General features: G+C 39.1%; 1 long non-coding RNA gene across 1 annotated transcript; it reads left to right on the top strand.

The window, feature by feature from the left end:
* Window positions 1-205: 205 nt before the first annotated feature.
* Window positions 206-27036, top strand: LOC145419908 (uncharacterized). Its single transcript, XR_013901166.1, has 3 exons — window positions 206-307; window positions 17933-17991; window positions 26260-27036. It is a non-coding gene; the product is annotated as an uncharacterized LOC145419908 (long non-coding RNA).
* Window positions 27037-27962: the final 926 nt, after the last annotated feature.

Below are 27962 nucleotides of genomic sequence, written 5' to 3'. Positions count from 1 at the left end.
AAATCAGGTTACCAAAGTTGTGTGAACTGAATCAACCGCCGCTCAACTTGACCTTTAAATTTTTCCATTCCTCTGTTTAACTAAACTGATACACAAGGGTTTGAGCTGACAGACTACGAGGATAAAGTGATTAGACTTTGCATACTCTGATCCTCGTTCTGTGATGTGAAACCGAAAGTGGGTTTATTATGAATTTAAATGACAACTTGTGCTAAAGTAGCCTGCATACATTGCAACCGCTTCATAATCCACCTTATGTTGACATAAAAATGAAGCAACATATGCGTGATACGGACCCATTTTTAAAGTAAGTCTGATGGTTCATTTTTATTCTGAAACAGTAATATTTCCATTGACTTAGCTGTCCCTGATGTCCACTGATAGTGACATAATGCATGTTAAATATAATTGGGGGTTTTGGTAGCACTTTATAGTTCTGTTCTGTAGTACTAAAACATTAATGGGGTAATAGGTCAATAAACAAGAGTGAATCGTGCCAGCCAGTTTTCTCTGGCAACGCCTGTCTGGCTAAATGTTTTTACCTTTTTTGTGCTAATGTGAGCATAAGTTAGCTGACCTGAATTGCAAGCTATGGTGGCTCAGCTTATTTGTCCTGAGAGCTGAGTCGCCGGTAAATTATTCAGCCTGCTCTTTTCAAAACTAACAGTTGAATGCGAGCTGCAAATAACACAGCCAAGTTAAACCTAGTTGTTTTGTCTAATGTTACTACAAATATTACCATGCATAGAACCTTTATCAGCTAGCACGATACTAGATTATTTATTATGTTAAACAACTTGGAATTTAGCTAACAAATTTGTAAATAAAGCTTGCCTACTAGCAAAGATGAGGTGTGGTGTGGTAGTTAGTTGTTAACAAGGGTGCAATTCGGTAGAAACCTCTAGTCTACATGTTCCTACTTATGCCCCAAAAGGCTGATTCTGTTCATCTGGACGTAATGTTTTCAATGGGAGAAACGTTTCGTCACTCACCCAAGTCACTTCTTCTGAAGAAGCACGTTTCGTCTTCATGACACAATTGAAAACTCGTCTTTCAAAGTGATAGTTTTAGCTATGCAAGGGGCTGCTTTCTGTAAGGAAATTAAGTGCATGGTTTGTTGGCTTTGGAACTGATGGTGCAATGCAAAGGTCTCAAACTTAAATGAGCTGTGGCCCACTGCTGTCATCTCTTTGGAGGGACACTTTAGTGTTCAAGTAGTACAAAAACAACCCCCCACCAAACAAGAAAATGTAGTGTTTGTTTGGTTTTTTAAAAAAAATTTCAAATAAACTGCAAATGTGAACACAATTGTTTTTCTGAAGCCTTCTTTTTCATTGAACTACCAACTAAACAAATTGTTACTCTCCTTCTTGCCAAACACGTGGCAGCACTTCTGCTGTCATTTTGTTCGTATTTAACAAAACAAAAATGCAGACATAAGTGTGCACATTCGTTTTTGACTGCTAGTCAAAATTGTTTTCTTTACAGACAACTCTCTCACTAAACTAACACAACCAATCCCTCAACATGTTTGTACTCTCTGCTCATATTAAATCATTTTTTGCTTTTTAAAGAACTTATTTTAACGTTGCACTCAACAACAAACAAATTCTCCCTAATAAAAGAATTAAGCTCAGGGGCCAAATCGCATTATAATTCTCCACGGCAATATCGGGGTGACATGGGCCATAAGTGGCTCCCGGGCGAGTTTGAGACCCCTGGTGAGCAAATTGCAAAGTCTGAAATTCTCAAACTGAGTAAATCAACAAGTTCACCTCATTCCTGTTAGAGCCCAGAGAATTGCTGATGTGCTGCACGAAAACAAAATCAAAACTTTTTTAAAATCTATTTATCAAATCTGTTCTGTAGGAAAATACCTGTATGGAAAAAACATGTATATATTAGCTGAAAACATTTTATGCTGTTAAAATTTGAGATTATTTCATATTAAATATTGAGGTTAAATGGTGCAGCTGGCCAAATATAAAAGTGGGATTTAATCAGAAGCTAAAATTGAATCACCTGTGTCTGAAGAAGAAAACACGAAACTGAGCATATTGTGTGTAATAATTGTAACAATTGAAGAAAGTAGTTACAATGCATATACGGTGACACAAAAATGCACTTCACACTTGCTGCTTTTTTCCTTCCACACCTTCAAGGCTTTCAGTGATAAATGTGTTAAGACTAAGGAAGCCACTGTGTCCACCTACCACCAGCCCCAGCAGGCCACCTCTTTCTAACCTTATGCAAAACTGATCTAAGTTTCAGAGAGTCAAAAAGAGTGAGAAAAGGAGAGATGGAGTGAAGCAGCAAAAAAGAAAAAAGTTTTACCCTGTGACCTCTCTCCAGGCCCCGAGCAGGGAGTAGGACTGAGCCCACCACATCACTGCATGGTGCTTGCCCCCTCTGTTATTCCAACTCTCTGGTTACGGTCCTAAACCCAAGGGGGTCTTTAACTCAGGCCTTGGGATCACAGGCCTGACTGTTAACAGCTTCAAGGTGAAAGGCCTTGGACATTGCCCTCCATGTTACATACTCCCCTGGCTTAGCCAAGTCCTTGGAGACTTCAGCCTCCTCCTTGGTGTGTAAGGACTAGTTTGTGCTTAGGTCTTGGCATGCCAAGGTGTTGTATTACCGCTTTTTCACGTTGTGAAGATGGTGTTCACCGTTTGTGTCAACATATAATTAAACACACAACTTCTCAAGGATTCATTTGAATGCACAAATGGTAATTCGGTATTTTATACGCTACCGATAATTCAACGTTTGCCTCCTCCCTTCTCACTGCCACACACCAGCTCAGTATTTTTTAATCAATTATTTCAGTCATTAGCAGTGATTAGTTTCAATCTCACATGTCAGATAAACATTGTAATCTCACCTAAAAATGATGGATTGCAGTAAAGAAAGTAAGCTAATAATAATTTAAATATATGCATGCTTGTCAACTAATATTCCTCTTTTGTTTAAGCCCCTTTCATGACCTGGCAATTTATCTTTTTGACAGTATGGCAGTGTTCAGACCAGTTAAATTTCCATTATCTCCCAAACCATTACCTGCTTATGTACCACATTTAAACCTGTCAAAATCTATCCAAATATAGTAATTGATGTGTGATCCATTGCAGGCCTAAAGACCCTGTGCTCTTTTTTTGTCAAAATTACACTTGTCATTTTTTATCTGAGGACTTGCCTCTCAAGATAAGAGTTGTTCTTCACCCACAGGTATGATTTGTCTCCTCTGTCAGCGGCATTTGTCTCCTCAGCCCCCCGCCCCCCCAGAGTTAATTACATTTCTGCAAAAAACATGTATTGCATGCAAAGTACCGTGAAAACATGAGTGACTGAAGTAAGAATGTTTGAACCTTAAACGGTTCTATTTAGCAATTAAGAAAATAAAAACTCACATGACTCATATAGCCATAGAGTAAATATGCATATGTACACACATACTGACTCAGTCTGTCAAAAAACAGAGGCAGATGGTACATTGTGATAATAATTATATTGTTGTGTCTGGCCTGGCAAAGGATTTCCTCTGGGAAGTGTCTGGCTGCTGCTGTGATGATGCTTCATTGAAACTGGGTGGAGGTCCATCGCTTAACAGCTGAACAGTCTGCTTTATGTGAAAACAGGGTGTCTTTTTTTCCCCATCTGTCACACGCATAGCATACAGTTGAATATATATGTATTTTTATATACATACAAATACACACAGAGACATAACAGAATGAAAAAAATTAACGGAGCCAACTGAATGTTTGGCCAAAGGTCAGTTAAGGGTTTTACTGCATTTCTCATATACTTTACATACTTGAGCAAAAAGATTGAGGAGTTGTGAACTCTGTACTTCAGCACTGGGGTTTGAATTATCATGCGCTTCATTGTTGTTTTGCCACTGCTTTGCTCGTGTCTCCATTGACCCTTGACGTTCTACTATCTCAGCCACACAGACACAACACACCTACGCTGGTCAGCCAGCGGCCTTGTTCCCCTATTGTCTTCCATTCCACTAGTCATGACCCTGAACAGCACACTGCAGGGGTCTGTTCCTTTTTATAATGGAAGGGTTTCCTCCTCTTGCATTGTTGCTGTTTGCCAGCGCTTCCTCCTTTCATTCACTGACCTCTTCTCTACTTCCTGTTTGTGTGGTGTACCAGTGGTCATCACGGGGTGGTTTGGCTCTTAATTATCATGGGTAAAAGGGTGGGATTGAGACAGTGTGAAGCAGAGAAACTTGCATCTTGTGTCTGTTTGTGATACGCTAATGCCAGATGTTTGTGCAGATTGGTGCTATAGCACATTACATTTTATTGATGCTTCTGTCCAAAAGAAAAAAAAAGAAATCATATACTGTAGACTTAATGCACATTGGTTACTATTTGGGGTTTGTTGTTTTACTCAAGGGCCCTTGAATCTCAACATGATGATTTCATCAGCCATCTTTAGTGATTAATGAATTTACCAACTGAGCTCCAGCTCCTGGCAATGAACAAGCTAGAAATGAACACGCAGACATTTGGTAACATGTTTTGTATTATTGTAAGGTCTTTACCTTACAATGTAAAGCGCCTTGAGGCAACTATTGTTGTGATTTGGTGCTATATAAATAAAACTGAGTTGAATTGAATGAGTTAAGACAGATAAGACACTAAAATGCCAAGTTTAACCTGATCCTTAATAGAAAGGATTGTACAGTTTTTCACTACAGTATTTTGTTTTTGGTGGGAGTTTATTGATGCTGATTGATATCAAGTTCTTTTGAACATGTTAACAAGTCTGAGAACTTTATAAGACAATAAATATCAGGTATATGAGTCGATATTTCAGTCCTGAAAGAAACAAAAGGGTCATTAGGTAATTTTCATATCTTCACATTTATGGGCAATTCCAGTGTTTTTGTAACTGCTGTTGAAATGAGCACATGAAATCAGACTTTCACTTTTGAGACAAATTAGCTTTTTATCTCTAACTTTATAAATGTTTGATTGACTGTTAAAAGAAATACTTGGTAACTTTTTACCTGGTACTTTCTTGAAATCATATATTCATAACCTTTCCCTGACTAACTTTTATATAACTTTTCCATGTCACCAAGGACCCGTTATTTATCAGTTTATGAAGATCCAGGCTGGTGGTGTGCAGTCGCCTCTGATTGCAGAACAATCTGTGAGTTCCACTTCAGATCTTATGTCCCAAGAGAGTCCTTTTTATAGTTTAACAGGAACCAAACCTCCCCTGTGACTTCTACTCATCTGTGCGAATGACATAGTTTTCTTCATAATTTATCTGTTATTTTTTCCCTCTCTGTTTTATGTTCCTCACGCAAAGTAATCAACAGTGATAAGGAGGATGCGAATATGTTTTTGTGATAGCGGAAAGGCAAAGGGTTAAAAACTGGAGCACAATGATACACTTTCAAATTGAATTTACATTCACACGCATGCATGGTTCTGCTAGTTTCTTGCCAATTTTTTTTTTACTTTTATGTTTTTCATAAACTATGGCCTCAAGTGTTTAGATGAGCAATTGAAAATAAACAATACAGTTGACACTAGAATTCAAATCAAACAATCCGCAGCACAACAATGAAGCTCAAGTGTTGGCATTACAAGTCAATGGCTAACTATTCATGCATACTTTGTTGCCCAGCCGATGTTAAAACTATAGCAGGAAATGATGTAAATGGTGACCCGGGGAGGCAAAAACATTGTATAAAGGGAGTCTCATGAGAGTCTGGCTGACAATGGATCAAAATGAGACTATAAGAACAATGGAACACAAGTTACTGACAACATTCACAGCCCGACCAGATGCTAGTGTGAGAAAAAAGAAAGAAAGAAAAAAACCCTGCAGTTTGATTATTTGGACCTTTGAGCTGTTGGAGTCACTGCTACAGCCCACCTGGATATTACAAAGCCTCATCATACAGAGATGGGAGGCTGAACTCTAAGTCATGGGCTCTTATCTCATTCCGACATCTGTTTGCACTGGGTCTTCCAGATGTTTCCTGCTTGGCTTCTGCTGATTCTTAGTAGGGCCAAGGGCCTGCACACTTGCCTGTCCTCTCAGCCTAATACTGGTGCGAGACCTTTGGGTCCTATCAAATGTGTTTACCTAAGGCCCCACATTGATACTAACTTGGCGACAAGGCTAAATCATGCTCCAAATGTCATCATCTGTTAGTGGGAGAGGCAAGTTATTTTTGATACAGGGCAAGTGCTTTGGCCTTCATATAGGGCAAATGGGAGGATTTTCTTTTCTTTTTTTTTTGCTGATTATCTTCTTATTCAGAGGACTTGTATTTGTATTGTATCAAGGTGCAGCTAACTGAATCAGACAACTGAAGTTAAGTCACTGAGGCCTACGTGACAACAATCACTGCTTATTTCATTAAATAATGGTGTCCTTTGTTTGCTTAAGATACAGTTTGGAAGACAGCCAATGGGAGTCGTGCTAATTTAGACTTCGATGTGGAAAATGACTTCATCATTAGTTTAATATCTGATGTGATATTTGACAAACACTTCAGAGCTTAGACACGTACACAACCTTGTTAATGGAGATTCAGTTAACAACAAATGAAACAAAAACAACAAAAATATCTTAATACAACAGTGTGAAGTAGGATTGACTTTGGAATGTATGTAAGTATTCTAGTGTACACGGAAACAAAGCTAAAACAACATTTATAGAGCTGACAAGTTCTGCATGTCTACGTTTCAGTTCTCATGCCTCCCGCCCCTGATGCATGTTCCCTTTGCAGATTATTAGCATGTTCGAAAACAAACAGCAAAATTGACGATTCAGTAAAAAACTGCAATACTGTGATGGCATCAAGTTATTTGTAATATCAAAATAGATATTAGATGGGATAATAAAATCTTTAATTTCACATACAGTGACCAGTGACCATGACCAGCTTTAACCTTTGCACTTTAACTTTACTATATGTTGACTTCTGACTTCTTCTAGAAATTCTTCTGAAGAAGAATTTATTCTGAAGAAGAATTTAAACAAAAAAGAAAAGCTCATAAAAATAACAAGTGGCAAGGTTAAACCGAATATAGGGCCATAGGGAGTCTTCTGATTGTTGGGATTTTCTCTGTTTTATTGTAGGGTCTTTAGCTTATAATATAAAGTACCTTTTTGTGATTTAGTGCTATATAAATAAAATTAAACTGCATAGGATTTTAATTGATCAAATGTATAGTTAGGGTTGGATCATGTGAATCCACCCTGAGTTATTTATAAATAAGCCTAGGCTGCCTTTCAACTTGAGAAGGGTTATAAGGCCATTTGTAAAAAAGTTGAAGTCCATTATTCCACAGTGAGAAAAAAATATTCTTAAAGATAGTGGAAGTGTTGCCAGGAGAAAGCCTCATCTGTCTATCAGGCTGTGCTGCCATGATCCTTTTATTTTGATAATTATAATGATAATTTTTTTTTCAAACAGCCGCGTTTGCTGGACAATGGTAAAGTTATCATTAAGTTTTTAGTAATTTTTTTGTTTTACCTGCACTCTCTACTCACTACTTATGGTTAATGTTTAAAGGCATCCCCGTGGACTGGGGCCTAGCTATATTCTACCACTTCATTTGCAGAAGGAAAAGAAAAAGCGAAATACCGTGTTTGTATCTAAGCCATGCAGAGATCAGTGTTTTACTGCACCTTGATAAAAGTCAGAGACAGGCTCTTACGAGATGCCGAGTTGGTCTATCATCTCTGACAGCCATGGAGACTGCTTGCCTATCTCCTGTCTCATCCTCCTATTCCTGATATACTTCTTTACACAACTGTCCAACCAGCCATCCTCCCTCTTAAATCCCCTTCGAACTCAACGTAACCTCATTCCTGCTATCCTTCCTCTCATGTCTCTTTTAGCCGTTTATTCTTGTCCATTTATCCTGATTCTGCTTGTCTACTGATGGTGATACCAATACAGAAGTGGCAGGCTGTAATAAAGTTAGTATGGATGGAAACTGATAAGAAGTTTGCAACTCTGATTTCATTATCGATATCACTTAGATATCACTTAGGGTTAGAGAAAAAAGTGTAGTACAAATTGATTTGTTTTGCATTACATGTTTAATGTAAAGTATCTACAAACATTTTGCATTTGATTAGAACTGGCATGAAAAAATAAGAATAGTTGACTCGACTTGACTCGGTTTCCGTTACAGCTGAGTACTACCTCAGTGTGTAGGGGGTGATTATAGCATCATGTCCAAAAGGTTTGTGATGTCATTGTATATAAATGAGTCCTTTGTTAGTAGATCACCTGCAGACCATCCTCCCCCCGTCAGTGGATTTTTGTTATTGCGTCTTCATGCCAAGCTCAAACTGTAAAAGCTAAAATTGAGATCACTGTTAGAACCACGTTCTTCTTACAGCCACTGAGCTTTATTCACATAGACTGCCGAGGATAACCGGCCTTCTCCTATTCTTTCAGTTAAAGGCTAAAGACAGAGGATGTTGTGTTCTAAGTTCCACTTTGAGAGTCACCAACATCGCTAGGCAGTGTATCAAAGACATTACATTCGTGCAAATTACTTACATGCTTTGGGGAGAAATGTTTGTCCATGTTTTCATTCGTCACGCTGTCTTTGCTTGTGAAATAGAACTATGCTTTAGAGCACTTCTGCCTCAGCTCCATGTTGGATATGTTCTGAACCAAAATACGGACCACGTCATCATGTAAATGCATCCTGACATTAGTGGAACTCATAACTGGAATTGACTAACACTGCAAGGAACTGAACAACTGGCAACCAACCACTTCTTTACAAGAACTGGTTCTCTATTTCCATTCCTAGAAGTTCGATTTTTCCATTGTTTTTTTGATGAATTATTTTTCCTAATTTTTCATTATTAATATAATTGTTATTTTTAGCAGCAGTAGCACTAATAGCAGTAGTACTTCATCTGCCTTCAGAACAGCATGCACTCGATTTCTGTGATTTACAAAAAAAGAAAATCTACCACAGCACAACGTCTCTGTTGTTCGAGGTGCTATACGACAAGGTGGGGGAGAAGACGCACATGTTTCGTCATGAAAGTGAAGTGTCTGAAAGCTTCAGACAGATTACAGGAGACACTGTTTGATGGTTTGGCAAATGTATGTCACCCACACACACAAAAAAAAACCCCAGGACCGTACACACGGTAGTTTATGCAGATTTTTTAAACCCCAAAGCAAACTGCAAAAACTTTAAGATGTGAACTTTAACAGAGGCATGTGTGTTAAGAGGAACACTTGGGGCGAGGAATGGGGGGTGTTCATTGCCCTTTTGCAGCCATACAACATTGGTAGGTAATCATTCTAGCGCACAAAAACACCTACTGTAGAAATCCACTGGGTCCTATGTCTTTCACTCCTCTGCTGTGTTTGTGGCTTTCTATTCCTGCATCACTATGATGCTGAAGTTATGTCATTTTCCTGCTTATTCATTTGAAAGCATTTTCACAGAAAAGAAACTCTCTTCAATAAATGGAGAAGTATGAACATGTATCAGTTTGTTGCGAAATAGATCTGAGACACAATATAAGACTGCAGCTGGTCTAAAGCCATCTTTGTTATTAGTTTTGAGTTATTTCTAATAAGCACCTATTCTTGATTCTTGCTGTATTAAAACCACTGGCACTAATATGCAAGAGGCTTTGAGGCAAGAGGATCTATTTAATATCCTCCTACATTTCATTTGAATTATAAGGATCAGAGTTTATTTATAGAGTGTACTGCCAAGATGTGTGATTCTTTCCAGACTGTTTGGCACAAAGCTTTGCAGAGTGCCCAGCAGATGGTTCTTTTATTCACCTTATCTGGCTCTTTTTTTTTTGGACTGTTTTTTTTTTATCATTTTTCTTTTATAGAATGCTCTGGCTCAGTTCTTTTGGAGAGGAAATCCATCAGATCTGCAGTGGTGCACTGTACCTCTCGGCTCATAAATTGTACATGCCTGAAAGTAGCAGGAAGTAGAGGCCTAATAGGGTGTATCCTCCAGGTTTCCTGTTAGGTTAACCCACTGGGCCTGGGGTATTCTACCCTGCCAGTGGTTCATAAGACATGACCCCCTGTTGCCCTTGCACTTAAAATGAATGGGCCTATAATGTGGTCAAGCTGCAATATCATCACTGAGCAGTTTCTTTTTCTTTTCTTTTTTTTTTGGTATAGGATTGTATCATATTCTGTTTTCGTACAAAAATATAAACCTCCACCCCCAAGCTATTTTAATGCCACAGTTACCTCTGTTGTCAGTCATAAAGAGCAGGTGATCTGCAAGACGGATTGGGGAGCTCCCATTCCAAACAAGCAATGTTAGCAGCTAACATCTTGTGCACATTGCAAGGAAAAAAAAAGGATCAAGAAATTACAGTTGTTGTTTGGTTATATGATTTCCAAATCATTACAGGGCTCACACTCTTCAGATGCACGCATGCAGCTGTTTTTTCACTGTTTGATTGAATTTCCAGCTCAGCCTCATCGAGTTTCCAGGGAATCAGGCATAAGCAGGCACTGAAAGGGTTAGGCTTGAGCACGGAAACTCTTGCTCAAAGCAAATACGCACACACACACACACACACACACACACACACACACACACACACACACACACCACACATACACGTAGAGAAAAAGAAAGAGAAAGAAAAAGGTGATCAGGTGCCACATCTACATCCAGTCCCACCTGGACACAGATATATATAGAAACAAGGTGAGGGCCATAGGTTCACAAGTCCTTCTTCTTAAAAGGGGGAGGAGTATGTCCTTGGTGTTGACCCATGCGCTTCTTTTAATTTTAATGAGAGCCGTCTGAAGGGTTGCAGGTGCTGGGAATCAGGTTTTGCGATACTTCTGAGTCTTGGCAGCTGTTGAAGTTGTTTAGGTTTCTGAGGAGTTTAGGTTTAGGTTCCTTGATTTTTTCATCACTGAATTGAGCTGGGCCTTTGAACCACCGGTGTGACACCACTAGCACTACCCCCAGGCCTCTTTTTACAGATGAAATGCTCAGGTAGAACATGTTGAAAGGATATGCTTTCAATTTGACTCATGCCACCCTTATCCCCCCCCCACACACACACAAACACACACACAAACACACACACATCATCGTCATTCTTACTATCTCCCTCACTCTGTCTACCTCCCTGTCTGCTTTGGTGGATGTGTCAGACGAGTGATTAATTCTCCACAGGAGAGGAGGGGAATGAAAGAGCGTAGAACACAAGAGGTGACTTGATAAATCAGCTCTTTATTCATTCATAGGTAAATAAAAAACACAACTTGGGTCAGAAATACATAGATTTACCCCTTGACTTGCACAGATGCTGTGCATTAATACCTTCCTGGCTTCAGTGTAATACAATCATTTATAAACTGCCTCTAGATGTACACCCCTGGAATTCATTCGTATTTCTGCAGCAGTTGTACGCTTAGAATTTGCCATGAATCTGAATTTCCTGCATACGGTTTAAGAGTAATAAGTACTAAGATACATTTATAAACGTATGTGATTTGGTAGATGGCCAAAGAGCTTTAACAAAGATCCTAGTCAAATATAATTTGTAAAAAGCTGATAGATATCTTTCAAGATATACTCAGAATAGCAGGAGCATTAGTACAACACATTTGTCTTTCGTGTGCTGTATTTCCAGTTGCACAGTTCTTTATCAGCACTAACACAGACATTCATTTCTGACAAAGCCTGCCGATGACATCTACTCATGATGAAAAAGAAACTTTATATTTTAGAAATTGCCATTGCTCGCACAGCCCCGAGTCCCAGCCGCACAAGCGTTTACACTCTTTCCAACCCGAAAGCCCTATTTTTACAACCACTGTCAACACTGCGATTATTATTCATCACTCTTTTGTAAACATTAACTTCTGCACTGTGACGAATGCACATTGTGCAGATTTCTTCATGTAAACGTTGTTCTAAATATGTTTAACAAGGTATGAAAAATGCAGCAATGTGAGAAAACCCCGAGCGGTTTGGGAGTTTCCTTTCGAACAATGCTGATCTGTCTTTTTTCCCTCACTCGCTAGTTACATATAGTAACGTACCTGCATGCAAGTTTGCATATGAATTGTATGGCAACTTCACTTATATTGGCAAGATCGCCTAGTTTCCAGCATTAAGCAACAATGTTACCACGTTCATTCATTTAGTGAGGTCTTGTCAGAGTGATAAATAATTCTAAATTCTGTTGACATTTTGGATGCTTGGCTTGACTATCTTACCAGAAGCTGTTTGGTAGAGGTTATAGTATAAACGTCATTTCTGTGAGCTCTGTCCTGATGAAAATGTATTGGCTTTGAGGTTCTGGAGGTAGACAGAGGTAGTGAGTCCCTGTCAAAACAGGTTTTATTTTTTGTTTTTTTAATGACATCTGAAAGTTTGAGGAACTATATTAATACTTCTACTTATTATGTCACACTACACTGCCACAGAATTTTAATTAAAATGTTTTGTTTTTTTTCTTTTTTCTTAGAAATGGTTGTTTGGAGAGCTTTGTGGTGCAGGGCCGTCACAATGCTCATATTTTAGCTCGAGCTGGTTAAAGGCGTTCATCTTTGCGGGTGCAGAAAAAAAAAGTCATATGACTTCCTGTATGTGCTTCTTTTAGTGAGAAAGTGTGTGCGTGTGTCGAACACGGAGAGAGAGAGAGGGAGGGAGAGACAGCAGTTCTAACTAAATAAAAAGTAGAGTTTGTGCAATCAGCAGAATATATCCTCTTGGTCATTCCTGTGTGTGCGTTTGCGACTTTGCGTGTGTTTGTGTGTGTCTATAAATAGAGGTACATGTTCATGCTGATATGCATGTGTGACCTCTCCACTGCAAATACATTGTGTTTACAACTTGTATAGCAAGTTGCTAATGGTTGCTTGGTCAATGACCCCAAAACACAGCCCCCTCCACCCTTCTACCCCACCTCCTCCTCCTGCTTACCAGTCCTTATCTGTGCTGCCACTGCCGCCCACTCGTTCTCATTCGCAACATGGGAGGTATGACCACGTTTGCAGAAACTGAAAGTGCCGTAGCGGCTTTAGGTAAACACATCGATTTCTACTTCATTACTTCAAGGGTGAGCAAGATGGCACTCCTGTGTGTCAGTCTTCTCAAGGATTTTATGCAGCATACTGAACTTCATTTTTTAACACTCAGTCACATTGTAAACCACGAAGATTCACTTAGGATATCACCTCAGGCTTTTAAAAGTCACGAGCAGTAAAATTTACATTTTGTCATGATCCTCAATAGATATTTTTCCAAATCAAGCTGAACTTAATGCTCATGCCCACTCACAAACTGACTGCCGCAGTTGCCTAAAACCACTGTTTCCATTCACTGCACTCTGCTGACATACAGCTGACAAGTTTATGAGTGAAAGGTGAACTTTAAATCATAGCTTGTCGAACAGAAGGTATGTTTTGTTTTGTTTGTTTTTTCTGTCTTGCTTGTTTGTCTCATAGTTAGCACGCAATCTGACTTATGTCATACTATATGACAAATAAGACAAAAGTACAGTGACGTGCAAAAATCTTGAGCCAATACTGGTTTCTTTAGCAATAGCATTATGCAAACTCTGTTTCTTGCACTTTGTACTTCAATAAATTGCTCCACCTATTTCCCATTTTCCTAACAAACTATAAAGACATGCGAAGTGGATTAAAGCTTCTACACAGGGTTTTTGTTTTAGTTTCTTTGTTACTGTACTCTGTAAAACTGTAATTAGATCTGGGCAAAATTTGATTTTGTAGCTTCCCACTGATCACAATAGGGATCAGTGTTTGCATATTTATCATTAAAAAGCCATTTAGAAATAAAAATAAATAGAATAAGAGTAATTTGGGAGTGATTTAATGCTCATATTTCAGCATGTAATAGTTACAGATGAGTGCAAATCTAACTTTTGTCCTGTCTCCCTCCCCTCACCTCCAACCAATCGCAACAGATGGCTGCCTCTCTCTGAGCCTGTTCAAACTGAGTTTTTCTTTACCGCTTTCGCCAAGTGCTTGCTTATACGGGTCAGGGTTTTCTGTTATTATATATTATTATTATATACATTTTGTCATTACAACATAAAGTGCCTTGATGCGTCTGTTGTTGGGATTTGGCCCCACATAAATAAAACTGAATTCAATTGAATAAAACTGATCAATAAATGCAGGCACTAATTCAGCCAGGGTTATGGACGAGCAGATAAACTGATGTATACCTGGCAAAACAAAACAATGAACGCAATGCTCTCATGCCAAATAGGCTCAAGTCAAACTAATCAAATGCTATGCAGTGAATCAAGCAACACTTCTGTCTGGACACTGAATACATGCTAAAATGTAAGCAGGAGGCTCACATGTTGCGTAGGCACGCTGAGTTGATAATATTATGCAGTTGTCTGGTGAGTCATTCACTTCGGCTTGGAAACAGACGTACACAAAAACGTCTGCGACAGAGAGACATTGACGTTAATCCAATTGAGCAAATATCCCTCCAAGTTCTCAATAAACATTTACCCCAAAATCACGAGCAGTGTCACTTGTCATCTCTAACTCCGCTCCCGCCCGCCCCCCCCTCTTGTTCACTCTCTCCTGGGTTAGTTGCTACAGGGGGACATGGTGAGAACAGTGGGCCGTAGCGTTTCCCAGCCACAGCCCGAAAAGATTGCTGCAGAGCAAGGAGCCCACCTCTCGCCTCAGCACAACCGCACCACCCCCCACCTCCCCTTCCCCGGCCCCCAATGATGTGGGAAAAGCCGGGGAGGGTGTCCCACTGAGTGTGCTCAGGCAGACGTCCCGGGCTTAAAACCTATCACTGGAGCCCTCTCAGCTGCAGCATCAAGCAGGCCAGGCTGTGCTCGTTACAGAAGGCTCACTTCATGATTGTTTTCTTTACCATGTTGTTTCACCGTGGCTCAGACCAAACACAAACTGCCACACAAGTTGCAGTGGGAATGAGTAAGGCTGCATTGCATCAGTGACTCGTGATTTTGTGTTACTACTTAAAAAGCTCTCCATACACTCTGCATCTGTTTGGCTTCAGAGTTGTTTTCCCGGGCCGGACCTGCAGTTTTTGAAACCCATATCGTTTCTTGCCTTCTTACCGCTTTTGTAACAAGCCACTGCTATAATCATTACTGTTAACAACCGCTTCAAGTGTAATGACTCTTCTCCAGCTGCGTGGCTAACATTTGAAAGTTACACAACCTCCATGGCAAACGTGAGGGCCTGCATGGTGGCTCGGTGAGTAATCTCGGGCTTGTTCCCTTGTAATGCTGACAAAGAGCAGGAGCGTCTGTGCAGTGTCAAATGCTATAACAAGCCAAACACACGCAAATGCTCACACAATGACGGATAAATCGACTTTGCATCAGCAGAGAGGATAAGAACGCCAAAACATGAGGAAAGAAAAAAAGAGATCATTGACCTTCATCTAGGCTTTGAAAGCATTATAATTTTAAGGCTTTTGCATGTTTTCACAAGAAATTCTTGCCATAGGAATGGGAATATTTTTCCACAGCTTGCACCTTCTGTGTCACAATGTGTTTATGAGAGTAGATCAAATCAAGAAGGGGAAAGGGCTTTTATTATTATTATTATTATTATTATTATTATTATTTGTGCAGATAATTAGGAATCAGACGTCATGATTGCTATATGTTCACATACAGACCCCCTCTCTCAGCTGAGAGAGGGGCACTGATTCACAGTCCATATGTGAGGGAGCAAATCCTTGTATGGGAAACTCTGTGACCTGAGGCGTGGCTTTCCCCTCCACGCCATGTGAAAAACTCCCCCTCCACACTCTCCACAGCTTTATGCTATCTTTGACTTTCATTGTCTCAGTGAAAGAGTGACCAGTTGGCACCAGATCGCCAAGTGTCTGCTTTACATTAGTTCTGAGTCACAAGGAGAGTCATGCTTGCGCTGTCAAAGAGAAGGATTCTTGGGAAAACAGTTTATTTACTCAGGTTTCTTGGATTTTTCGAGATACATGCAATGTCATAGCCTTGGGGGAAGCAGCGTAAGCAAGGATTGCCCCCTGTATCTGTGTGTGATTGCGAGTTGGGGCGTGGGGATTGGTTTGTGGTTATCTGAACAAGAGCTTTTTGGCACATTGTCATATGACTCTCACACACTGTGAGAAAGGGGAGGATGTGAGCACACCACCAGTATTATTGTTAAAAAAAATAAGACTATTTTTGCAGACTTGCAGTAAACACATGATTATATAGCAACCACAGAGAGTTTTTTAGCATGTCCATGTATATACAGGCAAGATGTTGCTGACCGTGGGTTTCAAGGGTATTTGTAGTTCATTAAAAATGACTAATGTTCTTTGGTTACACTTAAAGGAGAAATAGTCACGTATATTTATAACTGATGTCACTTACTGTACACCTGAAAACAAGGGAGTTAGTCATTGTTTTCCTTATATTTGTTTAGACTTTAATGTTGAAATTACGTTTCATTTTAAACTTTCACACATATTTTAAACTGTCACCATGACCCTGATAAAGACAAGTGGAAGAGAATGGATGGATGATTTTGCAGGTATTTGCTGACTTTTGGCGACACAACTAAAAATAAAGCTTGGAAGTCGAGAGGAGAATCATGGGACTTTGTCTACTCCTAAAAGTTCTCCTAAAACGTCTTCTAAATCGACATGATGCATTTACTCCAACTGAGTTATAGAGATTTTATAATTGTTTTACTGGAACACGATCAGACAGTCTGCTTTGGCAAGATAGAAATAATTTAGCTTAGACATTATCGGCCCGGGAAAGTTGCTTTTTTCGGTTCAGCGAAGATCCAAGTTGCTAAATGTCTCTATTATTATAATTACATAAAGCATCGCAGACCAAACATCTACAGTAATGGCTCTCCGAGACTACTTGGCACAGTGGTGTTTTGAGCATGCTTTGTAGAACATGGTTACAGTAGCAATGCAAACAAAGAGGGTGGGGGTTTTTTGTTGTCGTTGTTTTTACCATATTCACAATCTTAGTTTAGCATGCTAGCATGCTAAAATTGCTAACTGCCATAAATTACAAAGTATAGCTGAGATTGATGCTATACAGTATAACATCAGGAAGGAATTTAGTGGAATCTTTAATGTTCTCATTAACTTCATTTTCTTTTAAATTCATTAACTAGGACCTGGCGTCCACATATGTGGACGTCACATTTTCGGTTGTCTAGACCAAAATACTAAATTTTGCTCTGCAAGGGCCTGATATCCACTTATGAGGAAATTATATATTGTTCTATCGAAATTTAAAACGAATGTCCGCATACGTGGTTTTCATTTTCTCAGAAAAAAAAAATCAGGTTAAAAAAAAAAGATAATTCTTTGTTTTTAAATTCATCAGGTCCCAATCAGCCCAAATAGCAAAGAGAAATTAAAAATGCATGCCATGAAAGAGGTCGGGTCTTAGGAGGTTAATATATTTTCTGTTGACCAAATTATAGCTGAGTGTATCAACATAATGCTGTGATGATCCATATACATACCTGATTAGGAGTCCTCTTCCTATGTAATACTTACTTGTAGCTTTTTAGTGCTTGCACTCTTCCTCTGTTTAGTGCTGTTATAACACTGATACTTAAAAAAAACATATATTTAACTGTTCTATCAGAGCACAGATATTTGACACATGTTGTATATACTTGCTTTCACACAATTCTTGGGTGTTTCTGTCCTTTTACACAAAGCTCTAAACTCTCAAGAGCCAAAGGTTAAACAGTGTGCTTCAGTCATTTTTGTAGATGCATAAGGGTGTATGCTAAAATCGATCAGTTCTCTAGTTATTTTAACTTTTTTTTTGCTTTTCAGGCTGCTCAGTAAATAATATATTTGAATCATAATGCTATTATTCCCTCATTGTCATTCTTGCTTAATGCCAATCTAATTTATCTTTTCAGAAAAATCATATGCTGGGCTCATCCACACGAGACAGTTTCTCAGACCCGTTGTCCAGAAGGTAAGCCAAAACAGAGCCTGAGACATCTCATGAAACACGTCATATGCCATTTCTCACTACAAACTGCAGATCAGCAGGTGCTGTGAAACTTGATTTCTCCGTTATTCTTTACATATCACTTTGGTGTATTTACACTGACTATGTTTTTAAAGACAACCTCAAAATATCTCATTTAAACAGAAATGCTTTCACTGATTATTTACAGCTTACCATCAAATGAGCAGCTGAGTGCTAAACCAATAATTGCTTCTAATCAGCTGTCAATCCCCTTTACCTCCTTTTAACCCTTGTGTGGTGTTCATATTTTTGTTACTCAGCCAGTGTTCATGGGTCTGGTGGACCCGCTAGAGTTTTGGCTTTCGAAATTAACACTATCAAACAATTTTATGTTAAATTACTCAACAGATGTTCACTTCATCCCGATTACAAACCATATGAACAGCAAACATGGTTAATTTTTTCCCTTTACCTTTGTTAGATCATATTTATGAATTCATGTGCTTCTCGTTTGTTTTTTTTTTATAAAATGTTAAAAAAAAAAATCAGTTATAATCAAGTGGCGTGAGTGGAAAGACACAACACATTTACACGTGAAGCAATATGTTTCACAACTAAATGGGATCAGCTGCTCATCAATGGTGACATTAGGCACAGGGTTGTAAAACAGGGGGAGGTGGTGCACACACTTATCCCACACTGTCCTGATGGCAGCTAGCTTGTCTCTCTGCCGTCGAGCTGGTCTGTCGTCTCGGTTATCAAAACGGATAATCCTGGAAATTTTGTGGAAGTTTTCCAGAGACATTGATGCACGGAAAGGTTCGTGCCGGTTTCTTCATCCCACAGGGATTCTGTCGATTCCCCTTTGGACCTGAAAACTCCTGCAAGGATAAGAACCCCAAAGTAGGCCTTTGGAGTTCTTAGATGAATTTGGTCCATCTCCTTCCACCTCTCTCCAAAAACACACCTTCCTTCTAGATTACTGCAATCCAGAATAATTTTCTGGATGGAATCTGGGATGAAAAGCTCAAATGAAGACTTGATGTCCTGCACATGAGTAACTGTCAGCCGTGTTGGCCCTGGCTTATCACAGTAACAGCTCTGCATTTCTTGGGCAAGAAGACCATTCAGTTTCACCAGTTATTGACATCCATATTTCTTCACTTGCTGACTGGTGGGCTTGTTCTGGTCCTGGAGCTGGCTGCAGATGCGGTACTCGTCTTCGTTTTGTTACTAAATGGTGCTCAACCTCATCCTCTTCTTCAAAGTCACTGTCAGACTCTGAATTTTCAGAAATGTGAAATATTCTGAAACCTCTTTGTCAACATCATCATCCGAAGCCCCTCTCTCTTCCAAAATCAATTGGATGGCCCTCGCAGCAGATAATCTTTTGCCATCTTGATCAGTTGTGATAAAGAACCACACTGGCAAAGTCTTATTTATAGTATTATGCCCCTAATTAGCAGGAGGGACAGAGTATGAGAAAATAAAATTTGGATCCCTCAAGAAAGAGGGTAAAATGTGTGGGAATGTAAGAGCAGACAACAATGTTGCAACTTTGCGCGGGAGCAGGAGGGGAAGAAAACACTATCAGCAGCACCAGAAAGGAGGAAGACAGAGTGTGGGAACACAGGACCTTCACTTTCAACAGTTTTATTAGACCTGGGTCCAGTGGACCCGAACACCTTGTATGTAATGTAAATGCGTGGGGGGAGGTACCGTATGAGGTCATTGAAAATTAGTTCGGATTTATGTTCTTCACAGAAAATAAGCCAAAGCCAATGAATTTCAGGTTGAAAAAATAATTAATTGTTTCATTTTTCTTTTGAATAAAAGTGAAAACGGGTCTCACAGACCCGAACACCATACAAGGGTTAAAGGAAGCTACGAAAAAAAGCTGGATAAAGAATAGATAAAAGACCCTCATGAAAACCATCAATTAGGAAGTAAATACATTTGTAAAAATCCACTAAACACTGATGTTATCAAACCTTTTCAACAGGAAATAAAGCACAAGAAATGCTACATTGGAGCATGGTGACTATGTATTGCTTGGCAACCTTTAAGAAATGTTTCAATTTTTGGTTCAGATTCTGCCTTCCCCTCGGTAAAGGGACCTCCGAGATGGAAAAGATTCTATTTGTGCAAATCATGTGTGCAAAGCCCAAATAAAGCATGAAAATTACACATCTTCACTTGATCAACCTGCTTTGTTTTTTGAAATGCAAAGGGAGGTTTCTGTGGGAACTGGTTTAAATTGAATTCAAAGTGTACACCTTTCCTTTCACGCTTCCTCAGCTTACCCTTAGCCATTTTTTCTTTTTTAATCCATTCTTCCACCATCATCAGCCTCTCTTTCTTTTGGCATTCATCTGTGAAATGCCTGGCATGGGCAAAGGTAATTGGAAGTGACTTTTTTGTCATTCAAACTAAGGAGAGATTGACAGCAATATAAAGGCTCTGTTAAAAAAAATCATTGGTAATTGGTATGATTATACACTTCTGTAGAGCAAGAAGTCAGCAGAGATATGAATTCTCCTTTTCCACAATGCTTACTACTTTTGATTGGCATTTTCTTGTCTCCAAATGCTTTGCATTGCAGAATTATACATACGTTTATTAAGTCTCATGTAAACTTTCAAACCTCCACACTTAACCACCTGTAGTTTCATTTTAACACAGACATGTAACTCATTGTAACATGTTCCGAAGTATAAACCCAGTGTTATGTGTTGCAGGCAGGATATTTAAATGCCGTAACAGTCAAATAAAGAGGCTATGAAATTAAGAAATTGTGATTAAAAAATGTAATCTTTATGGAAACGATTACAAAAATACCAACAAAAGTTGCACACTTCAGATTTATTAGCTCAGTCTGACCCAGGATTACATTCAAAGACCAAGTAACTACTGCGCTGTAAATCAAGCTGTGCCCAGCAGGAGCAGGATCACAAAGTCAATAGCCTTCAGGGTCAAGGGTCATTGGGAGGAAGCTCAAAATCAGGCAGCTGCTAGTTATATCTTTATCTACACTAAATGACACAGTTGTTATACTAACAGTTGTTTACAATGTAATTTCAAACAATACCAAAAAGTAAATATAATGGCATTCAAGCATGTTTGAATCATCTTTCAATCTCAGTACTGTGTATTTCATCAAAGGTAACATATTTACCTGTTTAAAATGCTTAGATTTGTAGCTGGGCTGGCCTTTATAGTTTGCTCCAGCTGCTCCAAAAAACTGTCTGCAAGAACTCCTAAATTTCACTTGACCAGCCTTATGACTTCCAAGTTATTTCTCCCATGGTTGTATAGCCAAGGGGGCCAAAGCCTATTAAGTAGTTTGCTGGCAGAAATAACACAGGCAGCCTTACTAATGGGGAGGTATTGCTAAGAACTGAAGGAACTGCTGCTTACACTGTGTGTTTCTCTTTGGATACAGTGAATCACTATGGTTATTTCTGAATATCTGTGGAAAGTACCTGCTATAATAAACAGGGTTTTCTGGAGTTTGTTGACTTGCAGTCAAAAGTGATACAATAGAAGCAACAGCAATGACCACACAGGAGGGCAGAGCTGTGACTCAAAGATAGAAAGTAAGAAGCAGTAGCAAAACACATAAAACTTGCGGTAGGAAGCTGAACTTTAGTACTAATCATGAAAAAGACAGGATGCTGTGCTGAGGACAGCAGTTGCAAGGATGTTCAACATGTGTTCGAGTGTGTACATTTTGAAAATGTTACCAATTTATACAATGTTTGCTCTCACTCAATTCATTGAGATCTATTTCATGAACAGAATAATGATGTATCATTGCTATCTATCAAATAACAGCATAAAATTGTCTGTGTAAAGATAGTAAAATACTATACTGGTATAATTAAATAAACTTGACCAAGAAGTATCTTTAATGTTGCCAAAAACATAAAATTTCCTCTATGTTAACAAATAAGAATGCAGATGACTGAGAAGAGTGCGTATGTGTATGTGTCTGTGTATATATGTCCATGTGTGTGCACCCCAGACATCAGGGAGAAAGAAAAGCGGCCTTTTTACTAACGTTGATTGGAAACAGATGTTGGCGAAAGCCAAGACAGCAAAGAAAATGTTTCGGAAAATTCTCAGGGCTCAGCCTTCCCTTTCTGGGCCCTGGCCCAGGCAACCAATCATTGCAGAGCACCCTCTGGTCTTTGGGGTGAACTAAGCACTTCTATTGGATGAAGACGTGAACGTGGGCGTTGGGAGCAGATGTCCTGGGAAAGTTGCTGAATCCCACTCAACTCACAGTAAAAGAAAGCGAAAACATTTGCTTGGTTAACTGGACAGTGACCAAAGCATGTTTTAATCCAGATGAACTCTCAGTGCATGTACAAGCTGACAGTAAATACATTAGCACTGTGTTACAGATTTATACATTTGAAATGGATTGCTTTTCAAGTTGTTATTCATTCAACTGCCTCACAAAAAGAAACTTTAGAAGACTAGTCTGTAAGAAAAATGTCTTTAGGACCTCTAATTCTTTTCTGTCATCTAGTCGGCTCAAATGAATGCGAATGAGAGTTTCCTCGCACTATCATCTCCCCATCCCTTCACACTTCTAAACCTTCAACTGCTCCTTTGCTCCTTTTCACCTCCTAACCTTCACCCTCCTGCATTCAACTTTTTCTATTCCATCTCTCATCTCTGTGTTCGTCTCTGCCCCCAGCCCCCTCTCACTCCATCTTCAGCACCCAGATTCAGTCACAGTCTAGTTCACATATGGCCTCACCTGCACACAAAGCTCCATCTCACTCTTTTATTGTGCCAGTCTATTGCCTATTCACAGCAACGGCACAGCACAAATCAATCATCTTTCCTAATGGAAAGTCCACATTAACATGAGAAGACACTCAATTTCCGTCTCAGAATGCCAGGTCGACTGGTACCTGAGCTCCGGTCGATGAAGATCCAGGGCCCTGCAGGCGCTCTCATTTCGGGTGGGATAGCGAGGTGATGCCGTCAGGTCCAGGGGTGGCACCGGGAGTCAATGGTGTATTAACTGAGGATGTGACAATGGCAATAAAAATGCAAATTGCCATCCAAAGCAGGGGATGGCCTGGATCTGCCCTTCATAAGCCTGCATAATACAGTCAGCACACACCTGCTAAGACATGCGGTTCAACACGTCTCAAACATAACAATACAGTGAGTGAGAGGAAGGGAGCGTGTGCGTCTATCCTCGAGACCATAACACCGGTAACTAAAAGAGTTTTCTTATCACTGTCACTTCTCATTGATTTGTCTAGAAGTCCCCATTATGCACAATTTGTATTGGGTAAGAAAAAAAAAAGTTAATATGCTATTGAACAGCACTGGTCTCTACAAACCTTTTACCATTCTTCAAGTTATTTTTTGTTCTCATGAAAACGACTTCAACATGGTTTAACACCTATTTGACATTTTGAAACCAACATGCTAGACAGCACTCGCCACAATCAAAATAACACCAAAAGAGGAAATGTTTTTTAAAAGACTGATGGGTGATATTTCTAGTAGCTCCAGAGACTTGGGCAGTTCATACCAGGGTGCAGTGAAGCTATTCTGGTGTTATTAGAAAATCTGTTGTATCCTCATTGTTGTTAACTTTGGGCAAATTAATCCATTATGTTTTGTCTGATATATTCCATACTAAGGTTAAAGGCCAAGTGTGTAGGATTCAGCATGATTTACTAGCAAAAACTGTATCTCTGAGTCCAGTTCATTACACACACCCTCAATCATGGGAAGACTCTGATCTGACAGTTGTCCAGATGATAGTTATCAACAGCCTCCACAAGAAGGTTAAGCCATAAAAATGATAGCTGAAAAGGCTGGCTGTTGGTAGAGTGCTGTACTGAAGTAGATTAATGGAAAGTTTAGTGGACAGGAAAGTGTGGTAGCAAAAGGTACACATTGTCTCAAAAAGTTATTTCAAAAAGTTGGGAGAGCTTCACAAAGAGTGCACTAAGCTGGTTTGAGTACATCAAGGCTACTCTTGCATTCCTAATGTTAAGCCACTCCTCAACCAAAGCCACGAGAAGTGTCTCTTTCCACATAAAGATAAAGTTTGCATTTCATCATTTGGAAATCAAGGCCATACAGTCTAGAAGAAAAGTCACAGAATCCAAGGTGTTTGAAGTCCAGTGTGAAGTTTCTGCATTCTGTGGTGAATTGCATTGCAATGACCAGTGGTGTCAGTTTGCAGTGTTTTATCACGTCCAAAGTCAACATTGTCATCTACAAGTAGATTTTAGATTAACTCGTGCTTCCATCTGCTGACAAGCTTTACGGAGATGCAGATTTCCTTTTTTAGCATTGTTTTGTTAACCATGTTATTACTGTGTTTGACCCAACTAACCTGGCCTGAACTGCCAAGAGGAAGATGAAAGCCACTATGAAAGCAACTGCAGTAACACCTTAGCAGTAACACCTCCATAACACACCACACTGGTGCAGTAATTTGTTGTAAAGGAGCATCAATAAATCAATGCATAAATCAACACACCTTTTCATAAGGTAAACATTTCTGTATAAAACTTTGTTGCTTGATCTTGGAAAATATTTGAGATATATGTATTAAAAAAAAACAATAAGTTGAAGTGTAATTATAAATCACCTTCACTTTTCCATGATAGTCTATTTTAGTAGTCAGTAGTCTCTATGACATGGCAAACCTCCATAATCGTTTAGCAGGGTCTTTTTTAGACAATGGTTTTAAGTCTGTTTATGTTAGTGCCTGCATACTATAGTAACACAAGACAGCACAACTTTGAAGGGCAATAGGACATGAATTTGTCCTCTGATAACAGTTTTTTTTTTCCTTTTGGGCCATAAGGACCCACAGGGACACATTGGTTGTATTTCAACGCTGCGTAATGGAACCACTGAGCTGTTGTCTCGTGCGTCACAGGGATTCTGTTTCAACGAAGAGGATATAATGTTGGGCAGTGAAGATAGATGTAGTTATGTTCTATCCACAGCAGAATTTTAGGTCATTAACATTAAAGATTGAGCTACAGAAGAAATTAAAAGTTGGAAAAGATTTTGGAGTTCAGTTTACAATAACAATCAGTTTAAGGCACTTTATATTTTGAGATAAAGACCCTACAATAATATGTTGAGTGACATATTATATATTCCATATTATATGACATATAATAACATGTAGACACACGCTTTGTCTTCCAGTGTTGGATTTATGGTTGTTCCAGTTCTACTGCTTTCTTCACAGTTCATTTAGATGTTCTAACTGTGTATTCATGTAGTCTAATACGAAAAACTGATAGAGTACAAATACTATAGCGTCACCACAACTTGTTCTAGTTCCATTCACAAACTCTGAGGAGTTTGACTGATTAAATGAGCCAAAGGGTGATTTACTTAATCTATTAAAAATTACTATGTTACTTAGGGACCAGACAACATTGCAACATCTGTCACATGCTTGTTATTTAGGATTTGTTGAAATTGATTCTGTAATCTGGCGCAGCAACTATTCTGCCTGTAATTACATTTAGATGCTATGCTGCTCCTTGATTCAAGGCAAAGGGCACATTGTGTGTATGTATTTAAATTTCCATGTATAAGTGTCACATATGTCTCTGCAACTAATCCTAAAATATTTTAGAAAATACTGAATATGGCTATTGATGAGTAAGTAAGCCCTTTAACTGTCTAATCTCTCACTGTTTTGTGTGTGTGTAGGTGTGTGTGTGTGTGTGTGTGTGTGTGTGTGTGTGTGTGTGTGTGTGTGTGTGTGTGTGTGTGTGTGTGTGTGTGTCTTGCATTTAAATGTGTACTACTTTAAATCAAAAACAAATCTTGTAATTTAACCAGTTGACATGTTACAGATTTTAGATAATACATACATTGCATTTGCATATATTGCAGTCATTATTATTCATACATTTGTAAATGTAATGATGAAGCAATAGCCTTCGTCTGAACACAAAATGGCTCGACGGTTAATTGCAAGTTACTTTAGAACCTCAAAAAATGGAGAAATGATCTAATATCCTTCCGAGACTGACAGGTGTTACACTTCTCACTTTGAACACAGGTCGCCTCTTCCTTTTCTGTCTCAGTTTTCTGTTTCTCACCTTGAGACACTGCTTAAATCAGTGGAAGGTTTCTTTGAATAAGGCACAAAAGGGGAGAAAGAAGAGTACTGTGTCTGCGTGAGCCAGCTTTGTGTCTCTGGATGAGGAAGAGGTGGGTATGAGTAGTATCATAATGATTTGGATTTCGTTCCAGGTCTCTTGGAACATGCACTGTCTGGTGAAGTATTTTAAAAAGCTGCCTCGTGAATGTGTCTGCTTTGGATCATCAGCCCAGTCAGAGAGAGGGAGGTGGAAGAAGAGAAGACCCACCTGCGTAACCTCAGCTTGTCCTCTGCCAAGAACACAAAACACTGATCCAAGAGAAGAATATGGGTCTAATTTTGTCAGAAGACAGCTCTATCATATCATGAATCTTATCACTTTACATTTTTTTTTTTACATGGCAGTCTATTGTAAGGAGTACAACTGTCAATATAAAATATACTTGTCTAAATAAATACATTTAAACTCCCTGAAATAATAAAAATAACATATCAAATAAAATAAAAATACAAAAATATGTTTAATGATTATTTTTGTAACTTTAGCTTGTTATAGTGGAGCCAAACAGCTGTGGGCAGCAGGCAACAGCTTTGCATGTTTTTTATCTAGAGTGGAATTTATTAGAAGGGTTGAATGAGCCTCAGTGTGTTGGTTTCATTTTTATGTCACCTCATCAGTGTGCACGAAGCACAATTGTTAAAACTCAGACACACTATGGACGGAATGTATTTCAAAGGGAAACGATACGCCTCCTTTGAAGCACCACAGCAATATGTACAAAGGATGAATGTGTTTGACAAATTTGTACCACTATGACCTTGAGGTTATTACAGAATCAGGTCTTTACTCAAACAATTTTTCTGCGCATCTTTTTTGTTTGTCTTCATTAGTAAATCAAAACTATACGTTAATAAACACATCAGGCATACGCTTTTCGGAGACTTTATTCGATACCCCCATTTGCCTTCAGAACTGGCTGAACTCTTCATGGCATAGATTCAACAAAGTGCTGGAGACATCCCTCAGAGACTTTGGTCCATATTGATATGATAGCATCACACAGCTGTGGATTTGTTGGCTGCACATCCATGATGTGAATCTCCTGTTCTACTACATCCCAGAGGTGCTCTACTGGATTGATTGGATGATTGTGTTGGCCATTTGAATGCAGTGAACTCACTGTCATCTTAAAAGAAAGCAGTTTCAGATTATTTAAGCTTTGTGAGATACCATGAAGCAGCCACCAGAAAATGAGCAAAATGTGGTCATAAAGGGATAGACATGCTCAGCAGCAACACTCAGGTAGGTTGAGGTGTTTAAATAATGCTCAGCTGGTGCCTAAAGTGTGCCAGGAAAATATCCCCCATACCATTACACTGCCAGCACCCTGATCATTTGAGGTGAGATTGATCCACATTATTATGCTGTTAATGCCAAGTTGTGATGCTACCATACAAATGTCGCAGCAGGAATAAATTCATCAGAACAGCCGACGCTTTTCCAGTCTTCTACTGTGTGCTATTTTATTGAGCTTATGTGAGTTGTAACCTTAGTTTCTTGTTCTTATTTGACACAAGTGGCACCCAGTGTGGTCTTCTGCTGCTCTAGCTCATATGCTTCAAGTTACAGTATATTATGCATTGAAAGATATTCTTCTGCATGCCTTGGTTATAAACAGTGGTTATTTGATGCTTTCTGAACAATTTGAAGGATTCATTTTCACCGTTCTGTAGAAAAGCCCTGAGATGGTGGTGCAGGGAAAACCCCAGCAGATCAGCATTTTCTGAAAACTTAGACCAGTCCGCCTGTTACATGTTTCATTCAAAGTCACTTAAATCACCTTTCTTCTCCATT

Source organism: Astatotilapia calliptera, chromosome 14, assembly GCF_964374335.1.
Source record: "Astatotilapia calliptera chromosome 14, fAstCal68.1, whole genome shotgun sequence".
Lineage (NCBI taxonomy): Eukaryota > Metazoa > Chordata > Actinopteri > Cichliformes > Cichlidae > Astatotilapia > Astatotilapia calliptera.
Note: the sequence above shows the minus strand (reverse complement) of the source record. Positions and strands in the feature narration are given on the sequence as shown.